This window comes from Giraffa tippelskirchi, chromosome 13, assembly GCF_054371585.1.
Source record: "Giraffa tippelskirchi isolate mGirTip1 chromosome 13, T2T-mGirTip1v1.2.pri, whole genome shotgun sequence".
Classification (NCBI taxonomy): domain Eukaryota; kingdom Metazoa; phylum Chordata; class Mammalia; order Artiodactyla; family Giraffidae; genus Giraffa; species Giraffa tippelskirchi.
The window spans coordinates 11,202,243-11,226,371 of record NC_137287.1 but is presented as its reverse complement, the minus strand read 5'-3'; the positions used below and the strand labels follow the sequence as shown (position 1 = coordinate 11,226,371).

At 40.2% G+C, this 24,129-nt stretch overlaps 1 protein-coding gene, 2 long non-coding RNA genes and 1 pseudogene across 9 annotated transcripts in view; 1 reads left to right on the top strand and 3 right to left on the bottom strand.

The window, feature by feature from the left end:
* Positions 1–10,535, bottom strand: part of LOC145532614 (uncharacterized) — a 62,709-nt gene extending 52,174 nt beyond the window's left edge. The window contains exons 1-2 of the long non-coding RNA XR_014073432.1: positions 10,411–10,535; positions 9,414–9,673 (exon numbers count right to left, since the gene is read on the bottom strand). This is a non-coding gene — a long non-coding RNA (uncharacterized LOC145532614). The remainder of the gene's footprint in view (positions 1–9,413; positions 9,674–10,410) is intronic.
* The window catches only part of LOC145532599 (uncharacterized), a 185,647-nt gene extending 164,944 nt beyond the window's left edge, over positions 1–20,703 (bottom strand). The window contains exon 1 of the long non-coding RNA XR_014073417.1: positions 17,727–20,703. This is a non-coding gene — a long non-coding RNA (uncharacterized LOC145532599). The remainder of the gene's footprint in view (positions 1–17,726) is intronic.
* AUTS2 (activator of transcription and developmental regulator AUTS2) overlaps positions 1–24,129 on the bottom strand; it is a 1,212,852-nt gene that overhangs the window by 1,091,064 nt on the left and 97,659 nt on the right. The gene's annotated exons all lie outside the window — the stretch shown is intronic.
* LOC145532587 (small ribosomal subunit protein eS6 pseudogene) lies at positions 4,137–4,868 on the top strand (annotated as a pseudogene).

The window sequence follows — 24,129 nt, the reverse complement described above, 5'->3', positions numbered from 1 at the left end:
TTGTCCTTTTTTTCTTTGAAGCCTTTTAGGGAGGCAGCACTTCTGACAAAACTACCTACTTATGGTAAGAATAGATGAATCAGTGCTTTCATAAAACATTAAAATTTGAAAAGACATAAAACCTTCCAAAAAAGCAAAAAAATAAAAATAAAAACCACATACAATCATTTCAGAAAGTGCCTACCCAGTTCATTATTATGCAGATTTCACAAACATTTCCCTAATCAAGGAGAAAGCTGCTCTACAGAATAATGTGTTTACATGCTTTACCAACCAAGAGCATTCCTTAGCTTAGACAGCACTTCAGCAAGGGAACTGCATGTCCCCCCAGGAGAGAGAACTGCCTAGACCACCTAGTTTCTCACTACCTTTTCATCATGCCTATTCAGTTCTCCCTCTCTCCATAAGTACTCACAGTGTCTTCCATTTAGGGGTCCACTTGAACTCCTACACACGCATTCCACTCCAGTAATCTACTACTGAATTTCTTTTTCAGGGTACCATATTAAAATCCCATTAGCACATTAGTACTCAATCTTTGCGGCATTTGTAATAACTTAGTGAGTTTTGACAAATACTTGGATTCAACCTCCAAAAGATTCTGATTTAATTGGCATGGAATATGGCTTGAGTATCACAGGGATTTTTTATAAAGCACCCCACGTGCTTTTTTTTATTCTAAAATTTTATATGAAAAGCAAAGAAGCTAGAATAGTCAAAACAATGTTGAAAAAGAACAAAGTAGGAGGATTCATACTACTTCATTTCAATACTTACTAGAGTATAAAAGCACAATAAGCAAGACAGGGGTATTGGGAGAAAGACAATATGTCAATGGAGCAGAATAGAGAGTCTAGAAATAGACATAAGCAGAAACAGACTTAAAAAGACAGCCGATTTTCAACAAAGGCACCAAGGATATTCAGTGGTAAAAGAAAAGTGATTTCAAAGAATAATGCTAGAACAACTGGATAAATGTAAGGGGAAGAAATGAACCTCGACTTCTACCTCAAATCACACACAAATATCAGAGATAAAACATAAACCAATCCTGGAGAAGGAAATGGCAACCCACTCCAGTATTCTTGCCTGGAAAATCCCATGGACAGAGGAACCTGGTGGGCTACAGTCTATGGGGTCGCAAAGAGTCGGACACGACTGAGCAACTTCACTTTCACTTTCCATACAAAGGAAGGACACTGATTTGTCCGTTGTATGGGCCAATCACTATAGTTTGGGCTATAAGTTACCAAGTTCTATTGCTGATTTCTATAGCTAGAAGACTAGTCGCAGTTACAGAAGTAAAGATAGAAAAGCTAGCTGGACAAACAAAAAAATTAACATAGTTCAAGACACTATTCCTTGCTGAAACACTTCTACGGCATCATTATAGGTGTTTCTCCAGGATCAAATTGGAAAAACACTGAGTATAATGAAGAGATCTCTAGTTCTGGGAACAGGAGACTCAGCTTCATCTCTTCTCTGCCTCTAAACAGTTTTGTGATGTTGAAAAAGTCACTTTGCATCTCCTGGACTTCATTTTGAATATCCACAGGATAGCTTCAACTTTGCTATTCTATAAAGTTAATTTCTGTGAATAAAAATGGCTGCTACTGATAAGCGTATTCTATTGTTGGAGAGCTCAAAGCTACATTGAGCTGAATTTTGTCTCTCCTACAGGTAGTATAGAGATTAAGAGTGGACTCTGGTATCAGATAGCCCTGAGTTTGAATCCTGGTTTATGATACTGAGCAATTTACTCAATCTCTTTCTGGTTCAGTTTCCTCTTCCGTAAGGTCAGGATAATTATTGTACTACCCGGTAAGTCTGTTCAAAGGATTTAATTAGAAAATGCCTATAAAGTATTTGGTAATGCACCTAGTACATACAAGCACTGAATAAATATTAGTCATTGCTATAAAAAAATAAATAAATAAACCAAAATATAAATGCATATAAATGCAGAGAAGAAAACAAGGGAGAATATTTCCATAACCTAGGTTAAGTAAAGATTTCTTAGGACACACAAGACTCAAACACACAAGAGGAAAATAAGATAGACTAAACTTAATCAAAATTTAAAATTCCGGCTCATAAAGACACCATTAGGAAATTGACTAATGATGCCTCAAGCCACAGACCAGAAGATGTATTCATATTACATATATCTGATGTGAGACTTGTACCAAAATATACAAAGAGGTCCTATAAATCAGTAATAAAAAGACAACCCAACTTTAAATGGTCAAAAGACTTGAACAAACACCTCACAGAAGAAGACAGTGTTCAATACCACTTAGTCATTAGGAAAATGCAAATTCAAAGATAATGAGATCACCATTTTATACCCACTAGAATGGCTAGAATTAAAAAGACTAGCAACACAAAATATTTTTGAAGATATGGATTAACAAGAACTCTTGTGCAATACTGGTGGGAGTGTAAACAGGTACAATCACTTTGGAAAACTGTTTGGCAATTTCTTATAAAGTTAAATACATGTACATACCTTATGACCCAACGATTTCACCCCTAGGAATCTATGCAAATGAGGAATCTAGGACCTATCTTTACAAAGCAACAACAACCCTTATATAATAGTGCTTTATTAACAACGGTCAAAAGAAACAACTCAAATGCCCAGCAAAAGAGAAACAGTTAAACAAATAGTTGCATATCTAACACAACAGAAGACTACTTGGCAATAAAAGAAGAACTGAGTCATAGAACAACCTCAAAAAGATTAACACAAAAGCCAGGCACACAAAAGTACATACTATATGATTTCATTTGTATGAAGATCAAGAGCAGCTGTGATGACAGGAATCAGAACAGCGGCAGGAATGAGAAGAGACTGACTAGAAGTGAGGACTAAAGAACGTTTCAGGTGGTGACTATGTTCTCTAACTGGACTGACACGTGTATTTGTCAAAAGGCACTCATTTGTGCATATTAGGTTTGTGCATTTTACTACATGCAAACTGCACCAAAGAAGTTTATGACCCCCAGGTGATTATAACTTGTAGTTATTGATAAACTGAGGACCCCTGCAGGGAGTGGGAGGTAGAGGGGGTGGGGCGATTCCAACATCTGTCCCTAACCCCTTTCCTCATTTGTGCTCTCCATCAACCAGCATCACAATGATTTCTTGTGCAAACTAACACTGTATGTGTGTGCATCCCATATTTTCATATAACACCCTACATACTACACCTTGCTGCCCAAATTTTGCACATACATTGTATGGCGGTAGGATACTGATCAACTAATCTGATCATGGTACGTCCACATTACAGTGTACATCTATTTCAGGAAACACTGAAATCTGGGAGAACTAGCAACTATTTCCAGCATACAACTCCCATAACACACCTTCTCAAATCTTCACAGACAGTCCTCAAAGAGCCTGCACTCTGCCTTTCATTTGCCGCTGCCCTTAAGATAAACCCAGGCCTCCAGCAACACTGTACCTAATTACTTTCAGGACCTGAAAAGGAGGCAGGTACCTTCTCAGGCTAGTCTCTCTCCCTGGAACGTCAACCCTACCCATCTACATGGATACCCTTTTCTGTCTTTTGAAACATCATTGTCATGTCGCCTCCTTCCTGAAGGTTTCTCTGATCTCTCCAAGAGGCAAATGCTCCCTCTTCCATCCTCTCCAAGTACTTAATGAGCATTTCTAGCATATGAAGGCTATGTGGTAGGCGATCTGCTGGAAATAACAGCATGCGCCTATCACACTCTTCTTTCTCTATTTGCAAGATAATCATGCTTACTTTTCAAACTTTTGTTCGTTACTCAGGTGGACTCCATGAAAGCAGAGGGGACCAGCTCTATTTTAATGGTGGTAAACTCTGGTATACAGCTAGTGTTTGGTATATTTCTATTGATTTTACACATCAATTAATAACTATACCATACCACCTTTCCCCTAAAGTCAGCTGGGACAGAGGACAAAACAAAAACAAACCAAAGAACTGCACATGAGTGTATTTTAAGTCTGTGGTAAAGATCTACTTGGGTCTTACTGGGAACTGTCAAACCGAACCTAACAATTCTTCTCTTTGGAATATCAAAGTTTAAAAACACTTCAGTTCTTTTTTCACTGTGTCTCAGAGGCACTTGGCCGCTTCAGAATGAAGCTGAACATCTCTTTCTCAGCCACTGGCTGCCAAAAACTCATTGAAGTAGACGATGAATGAACACTTCATACCTTTTATGAGAAGAGTATGGTCACAGAAGTTGCTGCTGATGCTGTGGGTGAAGAATGAAAGGGTTACGTGGTCTGAATCAGTGGTGGGAATGACTAACAGGGCTTCCCTGTGAAGCAGGGTGTCTTGACCCATGGCCAAGTCTGCCGCTACTGAGAAAGGGGCATCTCTGTTACAGACCAAGGAGGACTGGAGAAAGAAAGCACAGATCTGTACAGGGCTGCATCTTGGATGCCAATCTGAGTGTTCTCAATTTGGTCATTGTGAAAAAAGAGGAGAAGGATATTCCTGGACTCACTGATACTACTGTGCCTCGTCGCCTGGGGCCCAAAAGAGCTAGCAGAATCCACAAACTTGTCAGTCTCTCTAAAGATGATGTCTGCCAGTATGTTGTGAGAAAGCCCCTAAACCAAGAAGGTAAGAAACCTGGGACCAAAGCCCCCAAGATTCAGCATCTTGTTACTCCACGTGTTCTGCAACACAAACATCAGCATGTTGTTCTGAAGAAACAGCATACTGAGAATAAAGAAGAAGCTGCAGAATATGCTAAATTTTTGGCCAAGAGAATGAAAGAGGCCAAAGAAAAATGCCATGAACAGACTGCCAAGAGACAGGCTCTCTCTGAGAGCTTCCACTTCTAAGTCCAGTCAAAAATGAGATGTTCTAAAAGTAACAAACAAATAAGATATGTCAAAAAAAAAAACACTTCAGTTCTTAAAATCTTTAAAAAAAAATTCTACTTCTTTTTGACAACTGTACTATTTTTATCAACTAATGTTATAAGGAGGCAGTTGCTAGATACTTACGTACTTGAACTGTAACAAATTAAAATTCAAAATAATGCTACAGGACTTCCCTGGTGGTCCAGTGATTGGGGACCCGCTTGCCAAGGCAGGGTACATGGGTTCAGGAAGATTCCACATGACTCGGGCAACTAAACCTGTGCGCCACAACTACTGAATCTGCACTCTATAGCCCGTGCTCTGCAACAAGAGAAGCCACCACAATAAGAAGCCCGAGCACCACAGCTACAGAGTAGCCTCTGCTCTCTGCACCTACAGAAAGCCTGAGTGCAGCAACAAAGACCCAGCACAACCTAAATAAGTAAATAAATCTTTTTAAAAAGAACACATTATAAGATAATAATAATAATGCACACATCAAGAAGGCGGAACAGATGTCCTCTCTAGATATATATCCCCACCAGTTGTTTCTCTCCAACCACATCCTTCATCCACTTACTCAACATTTCTCAGATTTGTATATAGTTGACAGTAATAATCCCAGTACTAGAGGATAATTTGAAATTATTTGTAAAGAGGGCAAAAAATTTACCACTGGGGGATTTTTGTGGTTATTAATATTTATCCCTAAGCAGTAGCGCTCAATCAAATCTTTTTCATTCAGCTCAGCAAAACAAACCAGAAAGCTAACCAATTCTGTAACCTTGAATCCTGATGAGAGTTTTCACTTTTTGTGCCTTTAAAAATGCAATGTTTTCATTTCCCTGCAAAAGTGCTGATCCAGAGAGCAGAAGACAACAGCACTCCCGTGGATATCACTTGTAGGGGAAAAAAGGAAACGCGAGAGATTAAAGAGACAACTCTCTCAAAGGCCAATGATGAAATGCTTCATGGTCTTTTGAAGAGAAACTTCTTTGAAATAATGAAAAAACAAAACTAAAGATTCGCACAGACCAAAGTCTACAGCAGGTTGTTCTGCAACAGTCCTGCCTCTAACAGTTCTTGAAAGCCATGAAGTGGTGAAATCACGGAGTCTAGAGTAGAAAAGGAGTCAGGAAATCATGTAATCATTTTACAGCAAAGAAACTGATGGTAAGCAAGGAAACAGGATTCATCCATGGGGATGTAACATCCAATACTGGCAGCAGGTCAGGGGTGATGTCCAAGGTAGTCTGACTCCTCCAGTTGAGAGACTTCTTTTCGCCATCATCACCAAGCTCCCTTGCTGACTGACACTCAGAAATTCCCTAGAGACCCCTCTCCTGCTTGCTAGGATCAACTGCTTCTGTAGTTTCCTCTTGGGTCCCAACCACCATCCCCTATCACTGTGCTGCAGGCATCTACCCTCTTCCCAGGTGATTCCCAGATACCCCGAGAAGCTCAACTTGATTTCTGCAGCTGCCTGAGGAGGTAGACTGAGACTCCTTATGCATTTCACTGAACTACCAAGAGAGTGTAATGAGCTGTTTCATAAACAAAGCCAGTGGACTGGGGTACTGAAGCTTCTACAGCCCACCCCCTACTCACTGAATTATTTCTAGCACAAAGTCACTTTCTGACACAGCAAGCAGAAAAGCCTTGGTTTTGCCAGGCTTTCTTGTGAAGCCTTAGAACTGCCAATGACTTCGGAGGAAGCCAGGAATAACATTAACTAACATTTAAAGAGCATGTATTGCAAGCTGGTCCTTGAGCCAAATGATCTACATGTATTTACTGTATATTTCTCATAACCACCCTAGAGCAGGTGCTATTACTATCCCCCATTTTACAAATGCAGAAACTAAGTAACTTTCCCCATGGTCACGTAAGTACTAAGTGGGAAAGTTGGAATTGGGACCTAGTTCTAGGACTCTAGGAACATTAATTAATATCAGACACTAAGCTGTTCTATCCTTTGCCCAAGTTTAAACTCTATAAAATGGACCTATTTCAAAGCAATCCTTAACATTTCTTTCTTCTTCCTTATCCAAGTGAAGAAAGCACTCTAAAATGTAGAGTATCCCACATATCCTAAAAGATCTCAGGGAGCTATGCAGCCTGTACAACACTCTATATTTGACCACAAGTCAACTACTCCAAGGAGAAGGCAATGGCAACCCACTCCGGTACTCTTGCCTGGAAAATCCCACGGACGGAGGAGCCTGGTGGGCTGCAGTCCATGGGGTCGCTAAGAGTCGGACATGACTGAGCAACTTCACTTTCACTTTTCACTTTCATATACTGGAGAAGGAAATGGCAACCCACTCCAGTGTTTTTGCCTGGAGAATCCCAGGGACGGGGGAGCCTGCTGGGCTGCCATCTATGTGGTCGCACAGGGTCAGACACAACTGAAGTGACTTAGCAGCAGCAGCAGCCAACTACTCCAAATGACCAAGGCTGAAGTGCTGGGGCGAGGGCGGGGGGATGTGTCTACAGGAGCTGCTGTGAATGATGGAGTACAATTCAGGATAAAGTGTCCAACTGCCTGGTACACAGTCCTTTAGAACAAGAACTGCTGTGACCTGCAGGTTAATATCAGGAGCACATCCGACATGATCAAATCCTCCTTTTGCTTCTGCTCTGCAGTAGCTCTCACCAACTGCTGACACAGAATGTGTTGTGACACGGAGACTGTAAGCAGCAAAAAGTCGCTCCTATCCTGTCTGCTCTTAAAAAAGACTGTGCAGACCACCTCTTAGAAATGGTCATGTTTTCTCAGGGTGCGAGTGGCTCTGATACTTTGTTGACACCATATTCCAGGAAAAACACAATTTCAGATCTATTTTCTCCATATTTGTTTGTTTGCTGGGTTGGGGGAGGAAGGGTGAGTATTTAAGATCTACTCTCCTCATATATATTTCTATTAAAGGAAAGGATTCCAAACCTTACCCAGTATTTATAAAAGGAATTCATAAATTTCCCCAACAGTATACTTGGATCTGCACTTTAACAATGTAAGCATATCAATAAAGTCCATTCTTGAAAAAGGAACAGAAGTGTAGGTAAATGAACTGTGCAAGGCCATGCAGCTGCTAAAACATTAGCTAGATTAAGAATTCCTACCCATTTGCCAAGGGAGTTCTCAGTTAAAGTTTTCTATTCTATGAACCAAAATGGCCTTCTCCTCTCCTTTTGTCCCAAGGGCACAACTTTATCCCTATGGAAAAAACTAAACAGTTACATGAGCTACTCATCTTCAACCTTTAGCCAGTACCTATATACAGTATATCATCATGTATCCAGCAACAAAATAAACTGCTTTTCATTCTTCTGTCCTTCAACGTGGAGGTCCCAAACTTTCTCCTGCATCCTAAGGTTGGAAAAATCACATCTACCCCTGCTCTACATCCTCTCTCTCTCTCCACTCTTCCCTCTTCTAATACCTCCTTCACAGTATCATTCGGATATTGATTAGAGTTTTGGGCTCACCACTCCCCAAAAGGTAAAGTTCAAACTCAATAACTTCCCCAATCTGATTTCGACTTATGTACCAAATGTCTTTCCCAACCACACCTCCCACCCCTGTGTGTCAAGTTCCAGCACACACCTCTGCTCCAGCAGCCAAATCAAGATCATTGATGGATTTCCAAACACAAGACTCATTTCTAAATCTTTGTAACTGTATTTACCCTCTTCTGTCAGTCTACAACACTCTTCCTGGTCTTGATCACCAAAACAAAACCACTCCAGCTCCAGTCCTGTGATGAACTGTTTAGTCTATAAGTCCTGTCTGACTCTTTGTGACCCCATGAACTGTAGCCCACCAGGCTCCTCTGTCCATGGATTATTTCCCAGGCAGGAATAGTGGAGTCGGTTGTCATTTCCTTCTTCAGGGGATCTTCCTTACCCAGGGATCGAACCCGTGGCAGAGAATTCTATACCACTGAGATATCTTGGAAGCTCTCTGTGATGACTATCCCCAACTTATTTCTCAAAGCTCACAGCACTCTGTGCTGAGGTTGTCAGAATTATAACTATGTAACATACTGTAGCACAGGAGAGCAACTGATTCCCCTTCTCATTCCAAGCTTGTATCATAGAGACTCCCTAAAAATCCACTCCACAAATGTGTATGGATTAGGAGCTGGGAACACAGTAAGCAAAACAAACTGGGTCTGAACTCTCGTGGAACTTAATTCTACTAGAGAGAAAAGGGGAAAATATTTCTGTTTTCTACCTCAAGCATAATAAACATATGCTCAAGGTAGAAACGAGTGCTGAAAAGAAAGGTACAGCAGAGAAAGGGAAGAAAGAGTGCTTGCTTCAGATTATGAGGGAAAGTCTCCCTGATAAGGAAGCTTCTATCAGAAAATTGAATCAAGTGAGGGGAGGACTCTTGAGGGTAGGACCGTCTGGGGCAGAGTGGAAAGTAAATATGACAGCCCTGGGCAGAGTGCACAGCTGTAGGAGAACCCGAGCAGAGTGGCTTCAGGGGGCAAAATCACCTCGAGTTGGCACCACTGCAGCACACTAATCACACCTGGTCATTCTGAATCCCCTTTGTTAATGTTCCCTGCTGCCATCCACTGTGACAACTGGATGCTCTCCTGCTGACTGCAAACACTGCCCACAACACGTTGGTCTCCTCTCATTGCTGCTGGTAAGTCTTGGCTCCTCAATCTTAAACAGCTTCCTCAGGTTGAACTCCATTTCACCTTCTTTGGGTTTCTTCTGAATTAAGTCTAGAAAATGCTACGGTCTTACTTCCTCCTTCTTCAAAACATTTCATAGCCTTTTCTGCTGCAGTGCCCAAAAGATCCTAATAAATCTCCCTGTAATATACCGCGAAGCCTTCTCCTTCTCCCATAATAATAGCAGAGGCTATCTGACTTCCTAAGCAGAATTTTCCTTCCTAAAATGCAATATATCTGACTTCTTACAAAATTCTGTCCATTTTTTCCCCTCTGTTACTCTAAAGCTTAACTGCTATATGTCTCTACAATTATTTCATTTCAAAGAAAAGTACCTTTGTTTAAGCAAACCTAACATATGGACTTACAAATTTACTCAAAGGATAAATTGGGCATGACTTTGGTTATAAACGGATTTTTCACTTTTGAAAATGATTCATAATATCATTACTATAAATGGCAAGCTCTCCTATTTCATCCTAAATTTAGGAGTCAATTTTCACACAAATCTTTAAGTATACATCATCAGGTCAGGTGAAGTATATGTGTACAATGAGATCTTTCTAAGAGCCAGGCTTGGTCTCCCATCATATATTCTTGGGAATATTATATTTAACCACTACCAGTTTGGGTTGATGTATAATCATTCTATTGTGAAAGGCTATATATAATTCCTAAAATGCATGTTTCAACATGAAGATGTCTGAAAGTTTAGTAGTTATAAACCCATCAAACCAAGTAGCCTCCTGCTCTCTCCTGGCTGAGATTCCAGACTTATAATTGTTCAGGTAGCCAATCCATATGGTCCCATTTTTCTTACGCACATTACCATGCCAAATTACTTACACTGTTCTCTGCCACTTCTACAGAACTCTTCTTGGACTTTTTCTATGCTCACACTGTCTGATCATCAATTTGCATGTCAGTTCCTTTTAATTGGATTCCATCCAACCAGAATTACAGCTGCCTCTCTCTATGAAAGAATAAAGTGATTTTTTCCTTTAACAATGCCAGGGTCCCTACCAGGGAATCAAACTGTCACTCCACTTGCTATTAATTATCCTGAGCTACGCCACTGTTTCCCTTCCTTCATAAAGCCCTGAACCATATTCCTTCCCCCTGTGATTAACAGCAGTCACGATGATGTCTTACATCCAATGAGCCAACACAAGAGGGAAATCCAGGCATCAGGCATGGATGACAAGCAGTGACAAGAATGTTCTTTAAGCAGAACATTTCACTAAAAGCAAAGTCTCTTATACAAAATAAATGAATTGTGAGGTTAAAGGCTTGTCTTATACATTTCTAGGGCAAAAGATCCCTCAACTTCCCATTGTACTATCTCAATCCATGAGGTTAAGACAGGTTTCCTGATACCTAAATCTCTTCAGCCACAGTGTAAGCCTGTGATTTCTTGTTTCCGTGGTGATGGCAGAGATATTACCAGTCTCCTCTGTATAACAATTCCCCCAGCATTTAAATTATCCTTCAGTCTCCCCTTCTTCATGTTGTATCATACTCAGGAGAGGTACCAGGATGGAAAGGAGTCTCAAGATAGTTTCATATGAGACCTAACTGAAGAAATCGAGATTTTTTTTTTGAGTTTGAATACTTGGGGGATATGACAGCTGTCTTTAAAAAAAATTCTCAAGGGCTTCAAGTAGGAAAGAGGAAATTACATTTATTCAATATGACCCCAGAGAGTAAAATAAGAACGAACCAACAGAAACCTGCAAACAGAGGGACTTCCTCTCAATATAAAGCAGGAATTTTCTAACAGAAAAATGGAGCTGTTCAAAGAAGATATGATCTCCCAAGACAGGCCCATTCCATGTCAGCAAAGGTGCAACAGCCAGTTGGAAGAGATGTAATAATGTGTCTGCAGGCATCTGCAGGCCAGCTTGGCTACAACCATCCATCTCTAGCTTCCTTCCAACGCTAAATTCTATGAAACTACTTGTCAAAGGTTTAAGTAACTGGGGTTTTATCACAATGAAGAGGAGTGAGGTTTTAAGGTAATGAGTGACAAGCCTTCCACCATTCACAAACAAACCACATACTCACAGGAAACAATTCATTATACGAGAGAGAGGGGGAGGGCTTTAATTTCATTTGATGAGAGAAATGAGCAAAAAATTTCAAAAAGGTCTCTACTACTGTGGAGGGGCTTCCTGGTAGCTCAGACAGTAAAAAATCTGCTTACAACACTGGAAACCTGGGTTCATTTCCTGGGTCAGGAAGATCCCCTGGAGAAGAGAATGGCAACCCACTCCAGTATTTTTGCCTGGAGAATTCCATGGACAGAGGAGCCTGGTGGGTTACAGTCCCTGGGACTGCAAAGAGTCAGACACGACTGAGTGGCTAACAACAGCTGTGGAGGGTAGAATAACGGCTCCCGAAAGCTGCTGAATGTCCTCATTCCTGGAACCTCTGAATATATTATATGACAAAGGGGAATTAAGGTTGTAAATAAAATTAAGGATGCTGATCAGCTGATCTTAAAGGGATCACCCTGATATGTCCAGGTGGGGCTAATGTAATCTCAGAGGAAGAGGAAGATGTGGCTCTGCAAGCAGGAAACAGAGATGGTGTCATGAGAAGGACCTGACCTGCTATTGCTGGCTCTGAAAAAAAGGCAGACCACAGGCCAAGGAATGTGAGAAAGTGCTAGCAGCTGGAAAGGACAAGGTAAAAGAATCTCCCCTGGAGCCTCCAGAAGGAATGTAGTCCTGCTGACACCTTGACTTTAAGCCCAGAGACACTCCTTGGACTTCTAACCTACAAAATTGAAAATAATAAATCTGTGTGGTTTTAAGTCACCAATTGCGTGGTAATTTTGTTACAGCTGCTGCTGCTAAGTCACTTCAGTCCTGTCAGACCCTGTGCGACCCCATAGACGGCAGACCACCGGGCTCCCCGTCCCTGGGATTCTCCAGGCAAAAACACTAGAGTGGGTTGCCATTTCCTTCTCCAATTCATGAAAGTGAAAAGTGAAAGTGAAGACGCTCAGTCATGTCCGACTCTTAGCGACCCCATGGGCTGCAGCCTACCAGGCTGCTCCATCCATGGGATTTTCCAGGCAAGAGTACTGGAGTGGAGTGCCATTGCCTTCTCCGGTTACAGCAGCAAACAGAAAACTAATAGACCCACCAAAGATCATGATACACCCATATATTCTCAGAAAGAATGGGTAATATTTGCTGAATAGTTTTAAATGATAGGCTCTAATACCGTTCATCAATGTTAATCTTTGTCTTTTATGAGAAGTACAGAAATCTATATGAGAAGTGGAAGTCTATCCAGAACGACATAAACTGCTTTAATAACCAGCCTTTAGGTTCCATATTTCATGTTCACGTCACGTACCTGGCACACTCAATAAATTTTTAGTGACTTAAATTGAAGAGCCAAAGTTCAAATACCATCTTTGGCCTCCTTTGCTGCCAGGAACAAAAAGACTCTCGTTTTAACCAGTGCATGGCTATCATTTAACAATCTCACCCAAGAATTTAAAAAGTGGATGAACACTTTCCAACTGCCCTCTGTTTAGCTTCTGTAGTTAGCAAAAACTGGGACACTGTGCACATGTGGGTACATCTGAGAAACAGAGCCTTTCCAAACAATCATCTGTGCTCCTTGCTTCAAGAAGGAACAGCTCCAGATTACATTCCAGAAGATCTATTTCCACCCTACTCCCAAGCAGAAATGCTACTACTGTGGGTATGGTTCCTTCAACAATAGAAAACCGTCAAACAAATACCTAAAAGTCATCACTTTCTACTTTCATTCCGCTCCCTTCCATCCCCTGGTCTCAATTCTCCACCAAACAGAAAACGCTGTCCAACTTTCCTGTCCTCATTTCCCCTACGAGTTAAACAGTCAAGCATGGTGCTGTTCCTACCAAGGAGCAAGCAGCTGAAATGCTATAAAGTTTCCACATGAGGCCACACAGAGTCATTGGGGCAGCTTTCACATTCTCTAGTGCCTGCACCCAAGGGGCAGGCGGCCCGTGTCACCCAGGAGTGCCCTGCTGCCCGGAGGCAGGCAGCTGCTCCACAGCCTCTGCTCTCCAATACTGTGCTTGGTTCTATTAGTGGCTGGGATTCTTTAAAAGTGCTTATAACTGGCCCCATGTAAGTACAGCTGACCCCTGAACAACACTGCTTTGAACAGTGCGGGTCTATACTTATATGTGGAGTTTTTTCTATACTAAATACTATAGTATACTGCACAATCCCTAGTTAGTTGAACCCATGAATGCAGAACTGTGGATGTGGAAGAACCACAGATAAAGACAGTCAGCTATAAGTTATATATGGATCAGGTCAGTTCCCCTAAACCCCACGTTGTTCAAGAGTCAACTACATACATAGCTGTACAGTCTCTTGTCACATTCCCAGTCTAAGCCACCATCAATTGCATTTTGACAGAAGCCTGACTCTGTCTTCTTTGGAGAGGGAAAAAAAAAAAAACATTGGGATACAAACATTTAAAACAGATTTATATGCAGTCATGGAAGAGAAGGGACATTCTGAACAAATGAAACATTTACATACACATACACATATACTTAATATTAGAAAACCTATATGTTCTAGAGAATTTTCAATTTAGAATTTCGGAAGTGAAAAGTCTAAATCTTACCACTAACAGAAGTCTCTCTCGTCTTAAAACTTAAAAAAAAGAAAAAAAAAAAGAACAAACAAACATGAAACTCAAGTTCCCTGAGACTGGCAGAGGGGGTTATCCCTATGGGCTCTCAAAATAGACACGTTCTTGGGCAGTCTGTCAGGCCATGCAGAGGTTCAGTGTACAGTCTAGAGCCAGATCACCCAGATCCTCTCCCACCTCCAACACTTGCTAGAAAAACTGCTGATCCCTCCATGCCTCATTTCATTCACTCGCAAAATGGAATAATTACAGTAACTACACCTCACAAGGCCATTAAGATGAGCTCACATACATAAATCACTTAGGATAGTGCCTGGCAGGAAGTTAACCCCATCAGTTTATGTAAGTGATCATCACCCCCAGTTTCCCCTCATGGGAAGTTCTCATCATGAGCCCTGGTCACACTATTATCTCTGATCAATGACCACCCTGACTCTAACAACCCAACCCCGATTCCCATCTCTCCACTCTGACCGCCTAACCCGATCAAACATAATCTACTGAGTGGAAAAGGCTATGTATCTGTAGGTTTTGATGGAAACAGACTGGCTTTTAGGAAGAATCCACTGAGGGTATAGTACGATCCTCCAACGACACCAAGTCTCGGGCTTTGTTTTCCCTTTCTGTGAACTAATGACCTCTAAGGAATCCTTCCCCTGGAACATGGCACTTCACTGGCCTATGAATTATCTGCTTCCTAACCTAAAATATGTCCTTCATTGCTTTCCAGATGAGAAACATTGATAGTGCTTCAAGAGTCAACAATGTCCTCTGGGCTGCTACCTACCCAGCATAAAAAGTAGTTAGCTCTTCAGCCATTTATTCTTTTAAACACCGTTGGATTACAATTGCTGTAAACACTTCTGAAAGCAGTTTTGCTTGTGCCTCAAGAAAAAAAAAAAATAATTATATGAGCCAAAGAATGAGTTACACCAATTGCTAATGAAGTCTTTCACTGATGTTCAATCTCAGCAGCGTTACCTAGGTAGTCAATGACCTCCTGTGGCTTGACTCCAAATGAAATTTGGCTTCTTCAGAAAAACTAAAGCAATGGTGAAAACTAACACAACTGAAATTATTAATAGGTATAATATAAATATGTCTCAGGAACAGCACCAAAGTCTCTAAACCTTTTGAATTAAGGCTATGTAGAAAGAGTAAGTGGGCTTCCCTCATGGCTCAGATGGTAAAGAATTCTAAAGAAAGAGTAAGTATAAAATACATGTGAAAGTATGCTAAGTACTACTTGATGGAAAGAAGTCATAAAAGATCAAAATAAATGGGAGACAAACTGTGATCACAGAACAGAAAATTCAACACAGTAAAAAATTCTCCCCAAATTGATCTGTAGATTCAATGAAATTTCAACCAAAATCCCAGGAGGGTATTTTTATAGTTACAGATTAAATTATTCTAAAATTTACATAGAAAAGCAAAGGAACTAAATAGTCAATGGTTGAAAAAGAATAAAGTTGGAAAATTCATACTACTAAATGTTAATATAAAGCTACAGTCATCAAGATAGTGTGATATTGGAGAAGGGAGAGACATACAGACCTAACAGAACAGACAGAATACAGAATAAAATAGATCCACACATATATATAGACAACTAACTTTTTATAAAGGTGCAAAGGTAATTCAGTGGAGAAGGGACAATCTTTTAAACAAATGATGTAACAATTGAGTATCATATAAAAAATTAATTTCAATCTATACTTCACATCATACACTAAAATTTCCTCCAAATGATTCACAGACTTAAAAGTAAATAAAATCCAACACTACAAAACTTCTAGAAGACAATGTTTATGACCCTGGGTTAAGCAAAGATTTCTTAGCAATGACAACAGAAATATAATCTACAAAAGAACAAACTGATAATTGCACTTTGCCAAAATTTTAAATTCTGCTCTTCTAAATACATTGTTAATGTGAATGAATAGGCAAACCATAGACTGGAAGAACATATTTGCAAATCATATATCTGACAAAATACTTTAATTCTGAATACATAAAGAACTCTTAAAGTCAATAAAAAGAAAACAACCCAGTTTTCAAAAAGCGGACTAAAGATTTGAACACATGCTTCACAAAAGAAGATATATGAATGGCAAGGACATGAAAAGATGGTCAACATCGCTAGTTATTAAGGAAATACAAACTTAAACCACAATGAGATTCTGCTACATGCCTCTTAGAATGGTTAAAATTTTTAATATATTGGCCATATCAAGTGTTGCAAAAACATAAACGAACTGGAACTCACATAATCCTGATGGCAATGTAATATGGTACAAACATTTTAGAAAACGGGCAGCTCCTAAAAAATTTAAACATATACATGCCATATGACCTATGCATCCCATTCCTAAGTATTTACCTAAAAGAAATGAGAACATATACTCATACCAAGATTGGTAGGCTGATATTCACAGCAGCTTCCTTTTAATAGCAGAAAACTGCAAACAACCCAAATGCCCCCAAAGAAATAAATGGATACACAACTTTGGTACATCCAAACAATGAAATGGTTTTCAGCATTAAAAAGGGAGTTATTGATACCTACTACTATGTGAATAAATCACAAAATAATTATTGTGCTAAGTCACTTCAGTCGTGTCCAACTCTTTGCGACCCCATGGACTGTAGCCTGCCAGGCTCCTGTGTCCATGGGATTCTCCAAGCAATAATGCTTGAGTGGGTTGCCATGCCCTCCTCCAGGGAATCTTCCCAACCCAGGGATTGAACCCACAACTCTCGTGTCGCCTGCATTGGCAGGTAGGTTCTTTACCACTAGCATGCCTCCTGGGAAGCCCAAAATGATTATATTGAGTAACAACAAAAACTAAAGAAAAGAATACATATTGTGTGAGATTCTATTTATATAAAATTATTGGAAATGCCAATTAATCTATAGTGATAGAAAGATCAGTGGCTGCCTCAGGACAGGGAATGGAGAGGAGAAGAAGAAAAGAATTATAAAGGCAGCATGGAAAGCTTTGGGGGCTGGTAAATATGCTCATTTCCCTAAGCATGGAATGGTTACACTATGTCAAAACTTTAATATACTTATATGTGAAATTTATTGTATTATCAATTACATCTCAATGTTTTTTCAAGAATTCAAAAGGGAAAAGTAAAATGAAAAGTAAGAAGCATAATATCTGCTCACGGTCTAATAGTTTATACTTAAATGGAGGAATCAGACAAATAAATAACTGTGGAAGTACCATAAAGATGGAGATGTGGAACGCTATGGACACACAAAGGACAGCCATTATCCTGAACTGGGAAGCTAAATATGATTTTATGCAGGAAACTGAAGTACAAGTGAAGCCAGACTGATTAGATCTGTAAGGTAGACTGCTCAGAAATTCTGTTTATTTTTAAAAGTCAATCTCATCATATTATCACAACTCACTTTGTGTGTATTACTTCATGATGATTATGTTATATTTTAACTATAAAACACCACACATAATACATACCAATGTATGCTTTAGAGACAGTCATTCCCTCAGAACCAATAATCATCTCTTGAAGGATGTCAGCAAACACAGGTTTTATTTTGTTCTGTACACGAGAAATAGTGTAGAACTCAAAGATAGAAACCAAACTAATAATTTGGGTGCTCTTCCCTCTATTTTTACAAGGCTAGAAATAAGTCAGGGTAAAACTTACTACAAAAGAAGCACAGGAAGTGCTAGTATAAATGGATTAAAGCAAATGTCCTTAGACCCACAAGACTTCAAGTTTATTCTATACTAGTATAGACTTAATGTCCCAAGAACCATAAATAGTATTTTTCCCAAGGGAAAAAAAAATGTATCTCTAATAATTCTAATCTCCCTGCACAATAAAGAAAATAATTTAAATTATTAATCAAGACCTTAAAGGAACTCTAGAAAGAAGTACATTTAAAATAGGATCCTCTTTAAACACTGGAAAGAAGTACATTTAAAATAGGATCAATCCTTCCACTATTCCTCAAAACCAAACAGTAATTACAGAACACTTGCCCTTTTCTTTTTCTCTGATTTTAACATCCTGTGAAGCATTCCTCCTGCCCAGTTCTAAATGTTAAGCTCATTCTTAAACTATCATTTTCATGTAAAAAACTGAATGGGAGGGGTGTTGGGGGTGTGTGTGAAGGGCACAAACAGGCAAGGCAAAGAGATGCAACCACATAAACTACACAGAGTGCACTTCAGTTGTGTTCGATTCTTTGTGACTCCATGGACTACAGCTCGCCAGGCTCCTCTGTCCATGGGATTCTCCAGGCAAGAATACTGGAGTGGGTTGCCATGCCCTCCTCCAGGGGATCTTCCCAACCCAGGGATCAAACATGCGACTCTTGTGACTCTTCTGCATTGCAGGCAGATTCTTTACCGCTGAGCCACTGGGAGATCTGTTTTCCTCTATGTGTGCTAAATGGATTTCAAAACACACAAGAAAAGCTCAACCTCATTTTTTTAATACTGATTTCTATGTGTACACTAAATGACTCTTTTGTCCCATGGTCTCAGTCACTATGCCATCCTGGTGCTGAGAAACAAAGAACAGTCCAAAACAGTCAATAGAAGAAAAGAAAGGATAAAAGGCAAGCATCATGCAAAGAAAACCACTAAGAACTGTATCTGCCATCAAGGTCAGCCCTGACAACCACAGCCTCTCCCAAGGGCCAGCTCAGACTAATCTCACTGTGAGATGGTGGAAATGCCATTCACCAACTTCTGCATGCTGTGTGGTTCAGAAACATATATTAACCACATCTTGTACCTGGAACATTTCCCTCGAACTCCTCTTTCAACAAACAGACAAGAAATTTGGCCAGAGGAATAGAGGTATTAGTTTAACAGATTAAGCTGTTCACTGTCAGAGTCAAGCTGCCTTCTTAAAGATAAGACAATGCTTCTTTAAAAGAACTTCTCAGCTAAAAGACTGTAATTTGGAAATTTAGATTTCTGTCTCCTGTATATAGAGACAGAATACAATCAGGAACTCCCATTCTCTAACTTTAGCTGCTTTGTAAAAGCCTAAGGATGCTCTTAACTTGTGGAGTAACAGTAAATATTTAAGGACCTAAGATATGACCCACTATCTAGGTATTATACCCACACCAGAGACTCTCTTAAAAGGATACTAAGGTGGAAGCCAGTCCACTGCATCCCAAGGAGTCCAGGCCAAAGCCTCAATCTCAGTTTCTTTAATTGCCAAATACACTTTATAACTAGAACAAACAACCAGTAACAAGCTTAATTATAACAGTGGGCATTTAAATTGCTTTTGGAAAACTAGCCAACAACCTGTGGTATATAGCTTCAAAAGGATGTGATCTCATAAGCTAATTAAGATCTAAACCCTGACAAACTAGCTCTCACAGTGATATTCACTTGCAAGCTGCACACAACTAAGGTATATAAAAGGATAATTTAGAAATTACTTATGGGAATTAGGGGAATTGTTTAATTCGATTTTGCTTTGGATCTTCCCACTATTTAGAGGGCTGGCTTTCAAGAAGAAAAAGTTTCCCAAGTAGAAAACATCAGAATCATTTGCTTTGTTTAAGTAATGTCAGATCCCTTCATACTTGAGTTGGTTTATTTAGGTGACTTGGGAAGATTATGGCATATTTTTTAGAAATTTTTAAAGAAAAGAAACTTTTAAAAATGAGGAAGATGTTTTATATCATGCTACTGAAGCAATGACTTAAATTTGATCAATGGACACAGCTCAACAAGAATCAGGAGAGTTTTCTAAGAAATAAGGATTCATTTCTGCCTCATTACTAACTCCCCCACACTTCTCACTTAATAAATTCAGAGTTCTGGTTTATTTTATTTAAAGGACAAAAATCACCCTCACAGTGAAAAGATTCAATAGAAGGAAAAATCTCTGGTTTTGCCCTTTCCACCCTGAGTCAGTGTGTGCTTCCAACAAATTCAGAACAAAAGTACCCCGTTATCTGGACTGCTGAACAGTAGACGGATGGTTTCAGAAAAGTGCTTATTTTTAAAGAGCCATGAATGACTCTGATTCACAATCTTTAAGGAGAGCACTCTCATGGGTGAAAACTTGCCCAAATTCTCCGAATGGCCAGATGGGCATTACTCAACACTGAGAGAGAGAAGTTACAGTAAAAATACTATGAAGTGAAATTTTCTGCTTGTACTGCAGACCTCCTCAACCCATTGTTACCTCCTTCTGAGGCTCATTCCTCTGTTGCCAAATTTAACTCCACCTGGATAGCTCAATGATTTACACAAGGCACCCACACAAAGCCTCTTCCTGTGATTAATACCAACTAGTTCAAGTCCAGATGAGCTATGCTACCCTATTTCTGGAAAAAGAACGAAAGAGCCTCAGTCTGGTTTTACCGGGGTCAACGCCACCAAAAAGGAAGAAAGGAGCTTTCCAAACTTCTCTGCCCTCAAGCCAATTCTTCCAAGGTAGTCTAAACTGGGCACTCGCTGACCTTGTGCAGTCTCACTAAGTCCACTCACTGCAACAATCTCCACAACAATCAGGCTTTTGTGACATGTTCGCAGCCCTCAGCAAGGAAGCATGTCCTTAGTACACAAGCACCCAACCAGGCAGGGAGGACATTAGCTGAGTCAAGAGGGTGTCTGAGCAACTTTTGGTGGCTCTGATAAACAAGCATGTAACAACCCTCCCACAGTTTTGACAAAAATGTCCTTGCAGCAATAAATGGTAGGGATTCAGTGTAGGACTGCTTGTGTGTCAGAGACCCAGTTTTCTCAAAAAGGTTCGAAATAAGCAACCAAATTTCATGTCCTTCAAAAAACATCCACAACAAAAAATATCCTAAATCAAAACTCAATTTTTAAAAAAGCCGCAAAGCTTGCCTTTCTTCATTGCCACATACTACTTATTCCCCCTCCCTAAAAGAAAATACAGGAAATAAATAATGCAAACAGCCACCACATGACCAGGTCCTACCTTGACCCCATTTATCTCTCACAATAACACAGGCTATACGTTAACCCTGGTTTAAATACTCCAGCTACCGTGAACCCAGCCTTCGGCAGAATGTGAGATGGGTGACTGACATCTCTGTGTCCAGCAGGAACAATTGCCCATTCCTTTCAAGAAACAGTTCTAGACTTGCTGACAACCAGCACCCCTGCCCCCAAAGAAGTAATGTTTGGTCACTAATACCCTCCTATGTCTGAACTCCAGAATCCCACAGTCAGAAAACTATCACAATGCTTTCTGTTTCCAGAAAAAGGCACAAAAAGAAAGAAAGATTTTTTCCAAAAGGTTTTTCTTTCAGTTGCTCGTGAAAAAGATTATAGGAGAACTGATCAATCAGATGCCTTGAGATATTCCTGCTGCTTGTGTTTCTACAGATATTAACAAACCAGTGATATAAGACAGGACTAAGTAAGCTAAACATCACAGCTTCCTTTCTGAGCCATTCAGACTTTACTTGAACAAACGCAGCTTTCACAAAGAAGATTCAAAGGATCAAACGTGTCAGTCAGAGCTCATTCTCTGAGTCCCCTTCAGGAATCCTAGAAACAACCTAAAAAGCGAAAAGCTAGAGAAGGAGGCTCTACAGTCAGTATCCCAAGACCAACAATCTGAAATACTAGATGCAGAGCCTCTAGTCATTTTTTTTTTAACAGTCAAGACCACAAATATGTACTCCCATAGTATGGGAAACGGCTCTCTCTTACACCTACTCTACAAGGCAGACATGTATTAAACTACACAGAAATAGGGTTATTAAGTACATATTTCAATCAACTTTTTTATGTGCATACTAAGTCCCTTCAGTCATGTCTGACTCGTTATGACTCTATGGACAGTAGCCTGCCAGGCTCCTCTGTCCACTGGATTCTCCAGGCAAGAATACTGGAGTGGGTTGCCATTTCCTCCTCCAGGGGATCTTTCCGACTCAGGGATCAAACCTGCGTCTCTGACATCTCCCACATTAGCAGGTGCATTCTTCACCACTAGTACTACCAATGTTGTACTACCACTAGTACTATCATGTTGTCCCACCAAGTGGATTCTATCCAGTTGATAGATAAAACTAGTCAGATGTTAACCCCACCAGGGTGGGGATTTGGTCTGCTTTTTGTCACAAACGTATCGAACAACCAGAACAGTGCCTAGCACTACGTGCATGCCAATACTGAGGGCATCAGTTCAGTTCAGTCGCTCAGTCGTGTCCAACTCTCTGCAACCCCGTGAACCACAGCACGCCAGGCCTCCCTGTCTATCACCAACTCCCAGAGTCCACCCAAACCCATGTCCATTGAGTCGGCGATGCCATCCAACCATCTCATCCTCTGTCGCCCCCTTCTCCTCCTGCCCTCAATCCTACCCAGCATTAGGGTCTTTTCCAATGAGTCAGCTCTTTGCATCAGGTGGCCAAAGTACTGGGGTTTCAGCTTCAACACTGAGGGCATACAAATATCAAATACAAATTTATTCAATTCTCACAACTACCTAGAAAAAACTAAAGATTAAGACAATGAAGTGGCATGCCTAAGAATACACAACTGGTAAGGGACAGCATGACATTTATGTCCTTAAGAGCAGACCCATGTATGCTGTTTATTGTAACCAGTGGGTTTACTGCATAGTATAACCAAACAATCCTTTATTAACAGCTTATACTAAATTCTGCGTCGAGCTAAGTACTATAAAATCAGTGTCTATCTCTAGCAATTGTTATATGAAACCATAAAAGAAAGCAAACTGGTGGCACAACATAACCCAGGACTAAAATTCACATTTATATAAAGCTCCAACTCTTTCTGATGGGACAAATGTGTGTATAAAGCAGGCAGATAAGGTCTGATAATTAAAACACAGAAGGAGCCAACTTGTGGACACACTACTGATCTCTTAGGAAGAAACAAACAGATCTTGCTTCAACAATTAATGTTACAGAGCAAAAGAAATACTTTTAAAATATAGTAAATGGTCATATTTGGACCTCAGGAACAAGTGAGGTGTTCCCTATCAAGAACAAAGTAACAAAAGTGAAAAAATTCCAGGAGAGGAGAAGTATCAGAGGTTGCAAGGGCTCTAGAACTGGCCTCCCCATATCTGTATGGTGATTTCTTGGGAACGTACTAGCCTTTGTATAACTGCCTAGAGCAGAAGCATCAGCATTTTTTTCACCTTACAATACACACAATATCACATAATCAAACGAAGTGAAGTGAAATCCCATCACAGAGTACAACACAAACAGCTGTGAGTTCCTCGTTAAAAGGACAGCAGCTCAATTCAGCTGCACACCTGCAATTATTTAATGTCTAGTTAAGCTTGTCTCCATTTAATAAATTACTTGATAATTACAAAGAGAAGAAAAGGCATAAGCCACAATTGAGAACTAGCAAGAAAAAAATCCACACAAAAGATCTGGGGGAAAACAAAGTATCTGAGCCAAGCAAATTCAGTAATTCAATTTGACAGATGTTTTGTAAACATCTGCTAGTTCTGGACAAGGCACGTCAGTTGTGGCAGAGGGTCCAAGGCTAACCTGTCCTGGGGCTGCCCTCGGTGTGCTCACCAAGTCCCTGAGCTACTTCCAGGAGGAAGGGCTGAAAGGTACGCAAAGAGCTGTCACCTTTCCAGGTGGGAAAGGGAAAAAAAACCTGCAGGATTATCAATTTTCCTTTTCATCAAGTAACAGACTCGACACTTTCCTACCCCTCCAACAGAATCAGCTTTCATTTGTCCTTTACAAAGGAGGCTAGGACAGTATTTTGGAGCCAGACTATAAAGAAGCTCATATGGCATACTAAGGAGTTTGGAAAACGGTAGGTCCTGTGTACAAAAGAAAGGTTTCGTCTGCGGGTTTTTTTAGACTCTAGTTGCAATGTGCAGGGCTGAGTACTTCTGAAAGAA